The 13,062-nt window shown below is 46.0% G+C and overlaps 1 protein-coding gene across 1 annotated transcript in view; it reads right to left on the bottom strand.

Annotated features, from left to right (window-relative positions):
- Positions 1-13,062, bottom strand: part of CPLX3 (complexin 3) — a 42,226-nt gene that overhangs the window by 8,146 nt on the left and 21,018 nt on the right. The gene's annotated exons all lie outside the window — the stretch shown is intronic.

Here is a 13,062-nt window from a genome sequence, read left to right as displayed (position 1 = left end):
TCATTGATGGTCTGGAAAGGCATATCCATGGAGGGACCCACAGACCTTTCTAGGCTAGACAGTGGCACCTTGACTGCCATTGGGTGTTGAGATGAAATCCTTAGACCCACTGTCAGACCCTACATTAGTGCAGTGGGTCCTTGGTTCCTTTTTGTGTGCGATAATGCCCATTCTCAAGTGGCAAGAGTATGTAGACAGTTCCTGGAAGATGAAAGAACTGATACTATTGACTGGTCCCATGGCTGCATGACCTTAATCCATACAAAAAACTAAGCACAATTGTGATGTATGCAATTAAATTTTGGTAGAATACGCTAGCCTTCTTTCCATCACGCAATGTGGCATACTTTAGTTCCTAACACATTACCCAGAATGAGTATTTGCCCATGGAGATCTGATATGTTTTCATAGTGTTTATTTTATTTTGAGCATTGTACATACTTAAACTAACTTCTTACCCTATACTCTAGTAGGTTGTGTAGTGCTGATTCTGTTGAATAGGTTCCATGATGTCATTGCTTTGAAGACGTTTGTGGTGTTGCAAAGTAGTGTTCTGACCCTTTCCAGCAGCTGAAGTGCAAATCTGGGCTGAGTGCTTTGTAAAGTGACTGGTGCTTCATTCATTAAAGGAGTACTATCGATTGAAACGACTTTTTTTTTTAATACTCTATATTAGTGTACACATTACCACTAGTGCTAGGGGCACTTTATTTATTCACCCAGGTCTCTCTCTCACTATCCCTGCTTAACAATTCATTTCTCACACAGCTCATAGTAGTTTGGGTCACCCTGAGCTGCTTGGTTACTCTGTCACACAGCTCACAAATATATTTCACTGTGTCACTCACAGCATGCAGGAGACATGAGGAGAAATAGGCTGATCTGAGGTGGTAACAGGTAACTAAATGAGCTGTAATATTGCTGGAATATAACTAGCTATAACAATAATCTGTGTTTACACTCAGACTGGCTGCCTGCTTGAGGGATTCACTCCAGGCTGCATCCACTTTACAAGCTGCTGAGAGGGGCAGACCACTGTCTACAATTAGCATTATTAGTATCTTTATCAGTCAAGAGAAGCAAAGATAATAAACACACATTGCTAGAATCTTTAACCCCTTACCACCATATCAATAAGATTCTTTCAGCAAGGTGATAATTAAACTATAAACTAAGGAGTTGATAGCATCTCCCCTTTGCAGAGACATGGTCTAGCCCTCTGGGAGCTCAGTATTAGATACATTTTGTATCCAACACTGACGCCAAAACTGATGGAGGATTTTACAGCTGAGAGGAACAGCTGTGTGAGGAATCAAATTGCTCCTAGTACTTGCCCTAATGTGTGCTACAACATACAGCATTTAAAAATAAATGCATACATCGATAGTATTCCTTTAAGGGGCTTTTTCTGCCTCAGCACCTCTCCTGCCAAAATTTAGTTTGCACTATGGGTACAGCAAGGTTAAGCTCTCTAGACCTTACCATTGACCTTATAGAGACTCACAGAAATGGAAAGAGATTAGTTTCTAGTGAAATGAGCTGTTGCTGTGCAAATAGAGGGTATGTGTGGAAATAAAGTGTGTGAGCAGAGTTCAGATATAGCTTTTCTTTGCCACAAGGGGTTGATTCACTATAACAAATAGCAAGCATTACCTCCTGTAAAGCTCGCTATCTCCTTTTGCTCCACTTACTGCATGCTTAGCATGCCTTATCAGAGTTAAAGTGCCTTGTCAGAGTAGCATAGCGAGTGCTATGAACTTATGCCTGCTAAGTGGCAATGACGAGAGCTCCACTCGTCCTGCCCTGGCCCCTGCGGGTCCAATCACCTTAAAGGACGTTAACCCCGCACTTTGATTGGCCCAATAGACTGCCTGACAAGTGACAGGCAGCCTATTGGGCCAATCAAAGTGCGGTACAGTGGGAAATTGTCCTTGTCACAAATTAAACGGGAACTTTTGGAATTAATGGTGAAAGATAAAGCAGTCCATAATATGAGAATGTGGTGTAGGTACTTCGAAGCTCCCTAGTTGGAGACTCGCATAATTGAAGGGAAACGTATTATTAGTGAGAGATTGAGAATCACATTTATTAATGATCTATCAGGAAAAATTATGCATTCAATATTCACTATAGCAATCCAAGGGGGAGGGTTGTGTAGAATGGTGTCCGAAATGCAAGGAAACTAGAGCAGACATAGTCCATTGTGTGTGGTCCTGTACAAAAATCCAACGGTATTGGTCCCAAGTTGTGGTCTTTATCAAGAGTGTGAGCTGAGTAGATCTTGCTATGCACCCTTTAAAGAGACTCCGTAACAAAAATTGCATCCTGTTTTTTATCATCCTACAAGTTCCAAAAGCTATTCTAATGTGTTCTGGCTTACTGCAGCACGTTCTACTATCACCATCTCTGTAATAAATCAACTTTTCTCTCTCTTGTCAGGCCTGTCTGGAAGGCTGCCAAGTTCTTCAGTGTTGTGGTTCTGTGATGCATCTCCCCCATCCAGGCCCCTCTCTGCACACTGCCTGTGTATTATTTAGATCAGAGCAGCTTCCCTCTTCTCTCTTATCTTTTACAAGCTGGATAAATCCTCCTCTGAGCTGGCTGGGCTTTCACATACAGAGGAATTACATACAGGCAGAGCTGTCTGCACTCTGCAGGAAGAAACAGCCTGACACTTCAGTGGAAGATAGCTGCAGGGGGAAAGAAACACACAAATGATCTCTTGAGATTCAAAAGGAAGGCTGTATACAGCCTGCTTGTGTATGGATGTATTTTCTATGTGTGGACATACTGTACATCAACCTACTTCCTGTTTTGGTGGCCATTTTGTTTGTTTATAAACAAACTTTGTAAAACTGTTTTTAACCACTTTTAATGCGGCGAGGAGCGGCAAAATTGTGACAGAGGGTAATAGGAGATGTCCCCTAACGCACTGGTATGTTTACTTTTGTGCGATTTTAACAATACAGATTCTCTTTAATGCTTCTATTTAATGCAATGGAAAAGGAAGGGCGGGGGAGGGATAATGCAGGACCAAAGAATGTACAGAATATGGTGCATATCATTCTGATAGCAGCCCGTAAGGTCATATTGTATATAATCGATGGATATAATCAACTGCACCGTCAATATGGTATCTCACAGAGGAATTGCATCATATCATGGATATGGACAAAGTTGATGCTTTAACTAACAAACTTGGTAAGTCCACCACTACCTCCTCTATTTATCAAGAATTTGGTTTGTAAGCTCATTTAGCTTCCTTTTATCCTTTTGGCGCCTCTGTTCTCCTACATAATATTGAGTCCACCCTGGGTGGAGGTTTGAACCCCCCTTTTCTCATCTACAGAGAGCAACTTCTTATACCTGATCCTGAGTGGGGTCAGGAAAATCTCCCCACCTGCCTTTACAGTGGTTACCTAATGGTATCCCTGGTTTGTGAGTTTTAATATTTACTCTATCTAGTAACCATTTACCAGTACATATTACACTATTGGGGCTCTTGGTGTTCCTTGTTTTTATCTTTAACAAACAAAGAAAGAGGTACTAAACGGTTTGTTAAACTATGGAAGGCATTTCTCCTGCATACCATGTCACAAACAGATCTTCACACTTTAATGGAACCATTTAAATATATGGGTTGGAATGCTATGGAACAATTAAAAGGCACTCTAGGCTGCCTGGAACTGTGGAAGTGTGCTAGCACAATACAGAGATCTTGAGAGAGATAGTGTCAGCCTGCTTAGTGAAAAGAAGAGAGGGTAGGTGGGGAAAGGATGGGGGGGGGGATGTTAAACTTCTGCCTATTCTTCTGTTATAGCATATGAGGGGCTTGACATGAAAAGTTTTCTACAGGAAACTGTATGCAAGTTTGGATATTGCCCTATATGCTTCAGTTTACCTGTTTGTGATTACATGAAAATGGTTAAAATATATTTAAAAGAAAAAGAGTTTTTTTTTCCTTGCACTGTATACATTGTCTGTATACATTCTGTAATCCTGGTCTTCCACACTCTACTAATTTAATATACCATGTGCACAGTCAGTGTTCGGAAAAGCTTCTTAGGAGGCTGTACTACTAAAAGCAATAATGTTAAGAGAGGGATTACACACATGGTAAAAGGGATTTTAGTCTTTTATTTTTAGCTTCATTTATTTTGCACTCTGACGGATGCCTCACAATGTAGTGGAGTTCATCATGCTCATCATCTTGTGTAAAAGGGCATACCCCTCACATGCACTAGATTGTGTTGTGTAATTAACACGGATGAATCTATAAGGCTTGTAAGGCTTATTATGCACCATCACCCACTCCATATTCTTAAACTTCTGCAAGTCTTCCTGTTTATTGATGTAGGGCTTTCTATGAATGTGCATTTAGATTGTCAAATCTGTTCAGTAAATTGCAGCATGAGGGAAAGCACTACATTTAATCTAGAAATGTATGAAAAGTATTGATTATCATAACTGCACAGTATTTGTGTCTACAGATATCATTGCTGCCATGAAAATGAGATTGCTTTCCTTTTTTCCCCTCTGAGCTTACTACAGATCTGAATTGATCAGGTGAAAATAGAAATTCATACTGTATACCAGTGTGTGTATAAGGTCTTTTCTTCCCTCCATTATATTGATATTCAGGGCCAGAGGTCCTTCATGAGGCAGCACATCTAATAGCCCGGTCCCTTGCTAATCTCTGTCCTCACATCAGCCTGTGAGATGAGGTTCTCAACTCACTCCTGGGTAGGAAAAGCCTTTTTTTCCACGTTATTTCTGCTAGCTGAAATCAGTTTTATATGAATCGCTAGCACTCCAATGGCACCAGTTTCCGCATGTCATTGTAAGTAAGAGTGTTAAGCCTTGTACACATGTCCGACATGTTGCCAGGCAGGGTTGAAGACCCAATCCTTCGGGCAACATTGTAGGGCTGAGGCTGTATAGACATATCCTATCTCTACTGTTCAGAATCGATTCAGAGGCAGAGCAGCCTAAGCGCTTTGAGTCCTATTGGAGAAAAGCGCTATAGAAATGTTATTGTATTGTATTGTAATGGGAAGTCCGGCTCTTTTCAATGAATCGATTCAATTAATCGAGCTGAACTTCCCACCACTACACTGCAGTGCAGTGAATATCAATTAGCCATGTGGCTAACAATAGCGGACTCTCCCCTCCTCCTCCTGCTCAAAATAAAAAAAACACAATACTGAGCATGTGCAAACAGTCTAACACGGCTAAAGCCGCTTAGAACACACAGCATGCTGCACTTTCAAATAACGTCCAGCGTTACACTGTAACGCAATGTGGGCACTGTGAACAGCCCATTGATTTTTCATTACTGTGAGTTGGGCTGCGTTACAGGCTGCTCTAAGGTGCGCCTGTAACGTCCCAATGTGAAAGCAGCCTAAAGTCCTATCAAAAAATACTATACCACTCCCTGTGTTCTTGTCCTCCTCCTTTGCTTCTCTTGTGCTTGTTGCAGTAATAGTGATGGTCAAGTAGATGCAAAGAACTTCAAGTTGATGCAAATTTTTATGCAAATTTATGCAGCTTGAAAATGGACCAATGGAATTTTACCTTAGCACTCAGCAGTATTTGATTGGTTCATTTTCAAGCTGCAAAAATTTGCACACATTTGCATCAACTCAATGTTATTTGCATCTACTTAACCATCACTATGCAGCATTACAGGGTGTTTGGACTGGTGCACACCAGAGCGGTCCATGAGCATTTTTAAAAACACTTGGGGATAGAAAACCGCATGGCTAATGTATTTCAATGGGATGGTGCACACCAGAGCAGTTCGTTTTTTCCACAAACGCAAACTCGGGGGCTGCAGCATTTTTCAGATTTCTGAGGCGTTTCTGCCCCAATGTTAAAGTATAGGAAAGTGGAAAACCGCTAGATCAGAGCGTTTTTTCAGGTGTTTTTGTTACAGAAGGTGTTCAGTAACTGCTTTACCGTAACAATATATGAAATCTGCTACACAAAAACGCTCCAAAAAATGCTAGGCATGTTTAGAAAACCTCTCAGGCCCCATTCACACCTAAAAGCGCAAAACTGCGGGAGTGATTTTTCCGTCATTAACGCAGAAAAATCACTGGACGCCGCAGCGATTTTTCCGCGATTGTGATTAGCGCTTCTATAGCACTAAACCGCGATTGCCGGGAAATCACCTGAAAATGGTGCAGGCTACGCGTTTGCATCTGCCGATTTGTGTTAATCACTGGTGATTAACGCAAATAGACCAAGTAAGAATGGGCCCATAGGGTATTATAGCACAGTGTTTGAGCGTTTTGCCGAAATCGCAGGCAATGCGTTCTAGTGTGAATGGGCCCTAAACATACCTAGGAATCGCTCTGAAAATCTGCTTCAAAAACCTTTAGCGTTCGCAGATCTGCTAGAGGTTTTTGGTGTGCACTGGGCCTTTCTGCTGGTGGCACATGAAAGTCTCCATCCCCATGGGAATTTTTCTGATGCAAGGAAAGAGCAAAGAAGAGAAATTTAGTGGCTAATTAAATAGTCTTACATAATACTGTGTGGCCTCTGTGTACACATTACTGATGCAGAGAAACCTGAACCAGTATTAAGTGATAAACAAAAATTCTGCATCCCCCCTACGGATAACAGATGACTTGGACAGAAAGCTAGCAACAAATAGGGTCACTTTTCACAACTTTACTTGTATAGGCTCTTTCACTGACCCCACTGCTCTATATTCTGCCTCTATTTGATCTTTCAGTCATTTGTATATTTTATATATAGTCACCTGTCACTGCATTGGATGCACTTCCAACTCACCCCCCCCTTCCATTGTTTTCTAGGCAGCTTTTCCCTGTCTATATTGGTTCTAAAGTGACTTCACTTGAGCTCCCTTCTACCAAATATATTATTTGTTCATAATGCCTAATCCTAATCACTCTCCTAATATATATCCCTTCCTAACCCTGACCTCCTTACCCTGAGTGCTAAATCTAACGTCTCCCTTCCTGAACCTCTAACACTATCTCTCCTAGAATAATGTGTAAACTGTAATCTGTTCAGTTATTCTGTAGCCAATCGCTTTTCTTAAGTACTTTATATGGGCTTCAGTACTCATCAGTTATGTAGCCTTGCATTAACTAGTGGTTACAGTGGTATGCAGTAACATTGCCACCTATGATCTGAGATCACAACACTGTGAGAATATCAAGAGCCAGCTATTATTCAGTATATCCCTATTTGCCACTGCAAGTCGCACACACCATTTTATTTAGGGTCCGTTCACACTACGCCTGTTGCGTTGCAGTGCAACTGACAATATAATTGCATGCCAATACAATGGAATGTTATTTCTATCAGGGTTGCTCAGCAGGACCCCGAATGCGAAGTTTCCCCCAAAAATTTGGGTGTTTTTTAGGTTTGCCGCATGCGAATCCGAACCCGAATGCTGCGATTCCAAGCCGAACCTGAATACGAAGCATGCCGAATGCGCGCGCTGGAATTCGGCCTGATGGAGCTGTGGGTTTGATTTCGGCTTCGGGATTCGGGGAGGACGTGATTGGGCCAATCAGAAGTCCTCCTGCCGAGGAGCTGGCAACCCTAGCAACCAATCAGAGGAGGGGAGCCTGGCCCTCCCCTCCTCTATATAAGGCGGCAGCCATGTTGCGGAGCCACGCACTTGTGTGACTGCTGCTGGTACTGAGAGATTCTCCAGTGCTGTGCTGTGTCTGAGCAAGTGCTTTTCACTGCTAAACCTAGCGTTTTGCTTCCTAAACACCTCCTAAACACATTTATTGTTGTCTTATATAGTTAGCTAGTATTTTGATTGTTTTTAGTCAGCTAGTGTATAGTGTATACTGTGCTAGGCTAGTGTTAGTCTGTGAGCAGGCTAGGCCTGCTAGCCTAGGTAGCCTTAGCCTACTACTAGCTTAGGTAGGTTAGGGATTCTAGTTAGTTGTGTACTAGTAGTACTAGTTTAGTTAATTATTACTGCTGTAGTCTGTTACTTTATTAGTTTCAGTACTGTGTTAGTTAGTTACTGACTGTGAGTGACAGGTCACCACCAGCATCCATTGTGAGTGACCTAACCTGTGACTGTCTGTCACCTCACCTGCCCGATGCGATCCTATTGATTAATTGCGTCAGACCGTGTGTGACCGTTTTTAATTGTCACCGATTGTCTGCCGCACGACTTACTTGTAGCCTATTACGCTAGGTGTTTCTTAGTTACCTGCGTGCGTGCATACTTCTAGTGTCTACTACTATACTACTAGTCTACTAGTGTAGTACCCGTTCACTAATTTTTTTTTTCAATTTTACTGTGTGATTTTATTATCATCTGTAGTGTGTGTAATAAATAAGAGTTACAACACATACAGGCCACCACACCAGCATCCGTTGTGAGTGACCTGTGACTGTCTGACTGTCACCTCACCTGCCCGAGCCTATTGATTGATTTGCGTCTGACCGTGTGTGACCGTTATTAATTTTCACCGATTGTCTGCCGCACGACATACTTGTAGCGTAGTACGCTAGGTGTTTCTTAGTTACCTGCGTGCGTGCATACTTCTAGTGTCTACTACTATCAGGGGCGTAGCAATAGGGGTTGCAGAGGTAGCGACTGCATCGGGGCCCTTGGGCCAGAGGGGCCCCGAAAGGGCTCTCCCTCAACTACAGTATTAGCTCTCTATTGGTCCTGTGCTCATAATAATCACTTCTATAGATACTTTGAATAGTGGTAATCCTTAACAAACTGTTTCCCATCCTTTTCTTGCACCTCTGACACTGTAATTGCCATTGGCAGGTTTTGGTGCGCCGTATTAATTGTTACGTATAGAGTGCTTGGGGGGGCCCCATTGTAAAACTTGCATCGGGGCCCACAGCTCCTTAGCTATGCCACTGACTACTATACTACTAGTCTAGTACCCGTTCACTAATTTATTTTTTCAATTTTACTGTGTGATTTTATTATCATCTGTAGTGTGTGTAATAAATAAGTTACTTACAACACATACAGGCCACCACACCAGCATCCGTTGTGAGTGACCTGTGACTGTCTGTCACCTCACCTGCCCGAGCCTATTGATTGATTGCGGCTGACGTGTGTGACCGTTTGTAATTGTTACCGATTGTCTGCCGCACGACTTACTTGTAGCCTATTACGCTAGGTGTTTCTTAGTTACCTGCGTGCGTGCATACTACTAGTGTCTACTACTGTACTACTAGTCACCACCAAGTCACCACACCAACACAGACTTTATTAAAGTTTACACCCTTTCCCTCCCTCTTCTACTTATTTTTTTTTTACTGTATTTGTATAGTGCACTATGACTGGCAGAGGTAGAGGTAGAGGGCGAGGCACCACCAGGAGAGGAAGCGCCATTGCAGGAGCCACTGCCAGCAGCAGCAGGTCTGGGACTGGTGCGCTGCCAGCCACTGACCACAGGGAGGAGGGAGCAGAGGCGCAACAGCAGCGTGTTGCGCCCATCTTTGAGACGGGTCATCGCCCACGGCCCATTGGGGAGAGTCAGGTGCAGGCTGTGGTGGAAATGATGGCGGGGCAGGAAGCCACCTTTTCCAGCCAGGCCTCCAGCAGCAGCGAGACTAGTGCCACCAGCACTCCTGTCTGCAGCAGGCCTCCACCAGCGCTTGAGGCCATGGTCACGGTGACCCCATCAACCAGCCTGTCCTCAAAGAGCATGCTCTTCTCCCCTGAGACTGTGACCATGTACAGGGATGTTTTGGAGAAGTAGGAGTTGGAGATGATGGGGCCATGCAAGGAGGAGGAGGAGTTACAGGTGCAGAAGTTTGTTGTTGGCGCTGAGGAGGAGGGGCGTGATGCAGGGGATGTTGGGATAGAGGAGTTGGTTGAGTCGGGCTCAAAGGATTTGTTTGGGGTTGATGATGATGATGACTTGATAGATCCTTCCTATGTGCCACCAGTACCACCAGCACAGTTGGTTGAAGGCAGCTCATCATCGGAGGAGGAGGCGTCTCTGGTGCAGAGGCGCGGCAGCAGCAAGGCGGCCAGCACAGGGCGTGGAAGGCAGGAGCCACAGCCTACTGCTTCAGTCGCTACCACCACTCGCAGCAAACCTCTAACTACAACCAAAAAGGCACAATCCTCCAAGGGCACCCAAAAACCCCAGCCCTCAAGCGCAAAGAGCAGGTTGAAGTCCCCAGTCTGGCGGTACTTCACCAAGTGCCCAGTGGACCCGACCCGTGCAATTTGCAACAGTTGCAATCTCAGTCTCAGCAGAGGTCGCGATATCCACAAATTGAGTACCTCGTGCCTGCAGACCCACTTACAGAGCAGACATTTTGAGGACTTTAATGAGTTGGAGAAGCTTATGCAAGCGTGAAGGCCCGCCACTGCCAAGCGCTGCTGGAGATGAAAAGCCTGGGGAAACACTCCTTGATGGCAACTAACGTGCTCCGGTACCTCAGGGAGCAGGAGAGGACGTGGCTGACCCCCAGAGGCCTCACTGTGGGATTGGTGGTGTTCGACAATGCCGCCAACCTGCTGTCTGCCATCAGCAGTGGAGACTTGCTCCACGTCCCTTGCTTGGCCCACGTCCTGAACCTGGTGGTGCAAAAGTTCATGCGCACCTACCTGGGGATGGAGGAGCTGTTAGAAGTGGCGCGGAAAATTGTGTGCACTTTCCGCCGCTCAGCAGCTGCCGCAGCAAAACTGGCAGACATCCAGCAGCAGGAGGGCCTGCCACGACACCGCCTTATCATAGATGTGCCGACTCGCTGGAACTCCACCCTGGCGATGTTGGAGCGGCTGGTTGAGCAGAGGAGGGCTGTCAACCGGTACATCTATGATGCCACTGTCGCCGGCACCGGCAGCAGAAGCAACACCACACTCCAGCTCCTCACCAACGCGCAATGGGGGCAGATGCAGCAGGTCTGCTTGGTGTTGGCTCCCTTCCTGCAGGGAACCAACCTGGTGAGTGAACAACGGGCATCCCTCTGCCAGTGGGTGCCCTTTGTTTGTCTGCTGGACAGGGCACTTGGCGATTTGGTGGATTTGGGAGAGGAGGCCCTGAAGCAGCTGGAACAGCAGCCGCCTGTGCAGTCCACTGCTCCGCAGGTATTTGAGTCCCTGGAGGAGGAGGAGGAGTTGGAGGTGCTGGACGTTGCTGCTGGGGGGGAACAACGGAGCGCAGCAGCAGTGGTGCGAGGGTGGAGAGAGGAGGAAGAGTCTCAGAGGCAAGAGGAGGAGGAGGAGAACGCTGACCCTGATGTCTCTGTTAGACAGTCCACCCTGTTCCCCATGGCAGCGCACATGCTGCGCTGCCTGCGCACAGACCCCAAGGTCAAGCGTATGCAAGCGAGGGAGGACGCCTGCATCAGCATGATCCTGGACCCACGGCTGAGGGGGAGGTGGGATCAGTTTCTGCCTGCCAGAGACCGTGAGCAGCGAGCAAGGGAGTTGCAGGAGATCCTTGTTCGGCGACTGGAGGAAGCCTCCCCCCCCCGCCTTCCACTCCCTCTGTCCCTGTCCAGCAGCCAGCAGCACAGCAGCAGGTGCCTGCGGGCAGCAGCAGCATCAGGCGCCCAGGAGACCTTCTGTCATTGACGCAGGCGTTCTACATGAAGGTACAGCAGCCGAGAGAGGAGGTGCGGGCAGCAGCCACCTTCGGTGAGAGTCACAGCCAGCGCATGATCCGGATGGTGGCCGACTACATGGGGTCCTTCAGTGGGCTTGACACCGGCAGCGAAGAGCCTGTGGACCCCATGGAGTACTGGTTGGAGCGCTTGCACATCTGGAGGGAGCTTGCGCAGTACGCCCTGGAGGTATTGTCTTGCCCCCCTTCCAGCGTGCTGTCTGAGAGGTGCTTCAGTGCGGCCGGTGGCGTGGTCACCGAGAAGCGCTCTCGTCTGTCCACAGAGGGCGTGGACAGACTGACATTTTGAAGATTAACCAGGCCTGGATAGAAGGCACGTTCCTGGCACCTGTTGTCGGCCAAAGGAGGACATGAGGTGCCTGCCTGGGAATTACAATACATTGCCTGCTGCCTGCCATACGTGACGACTCCTCCTCCTCCTCCTGCTGGCCTGCTGCATTGATTTACATATGAATTTATTTATGTATTTATTTATTTATTGTATTTCTACCGGACTCCTGCTGCTGGCCTGCTGCATTGATTTACCTATGAATTTATTTATGTATTTATTTATTTATTATATTTCTACCGGACTCCTCCTCCTCCTGCTGGCCTGCTGCATTGATTTACCTATGAATTTATTTATGTATTTATTTATTTATTGTATTTCTACCGGACTCCTGCTGCTGCTGCAGGCCTGCTGCATTGATTTACCTATGAATTTATTTATGTATTTATTGATTTATTGTATTTCTACTGGACTCCTCCTCCTCCTGCTGGCCTGCTGCATTGATTTACCTATGAATTTATGTATTTATTTATTGTATTTCTACCGGACTCCTCCTCCTCCTGCTGGCCTGCTGCATTGATTTACCTATGAATTTATTTATGTATTTATTTATTTATTGTATTTCTACCGGACTCCTCCTCCTCCTGCTGGCCTGCTGCATTGATTTACCTATCAATTTATTTATGTATTTATTGTATTTCTAAAGCGGCAACATATTACACTGCGCTCATTTTCATCCTGCTGCTATCAGTGGTCCCACCGCCCACACAATGCATTGCCTGCTGCCAGTGCCACACGTCACTCCACCTCCTCCTGCTGCTGCTGCTGTTGTATTTATCCTACTGCTGTCAGAGGTCCCACCGCCAGGGTCCACACTATGCATTGCCTACTGTCAGTGCCACACGTCACTCCTCCTCCTCCTGCTGCTGTTGTATTTATCCTGCTGCTGTCAGTGGTCCCACCACCAGGGTCCACACTATGCATTGCCTGCTGTCAGTGCCACACGTCACTCCACCTCCTCCTACTGCTGCTGTTGTATTTATCCTGCTGCTGTCAGTGGTCCCACCGCCAGGGTCCACACTATGCATTGCCTGCTGTCAGTGCCACACGTCACTCCTCCTCCTACTGCTACTGTTGTATTTATCCTGCTGCTGTCAGTGGTCCCACCGCCAGGGTCCACAC

This window comes from Hyperolius riggenbachi, chromosome 3 (assembly GCF_040937935.1).
Source record: "Hyperolius riggenbachi isolate aHypRig1 chromosome 3, aHypRig1.pri, whole genome shotgun sequence".
NCBI classification, from domain to species: Eukaryota; Metazoa; Chordata; class Amphibia; order Anura; family Hyperoliidae; genus Hyperolius; species Hyperolius riggenbachi.
This window is presented reverse-complemented; position numbering and strand designations above follow the sequence as displayed.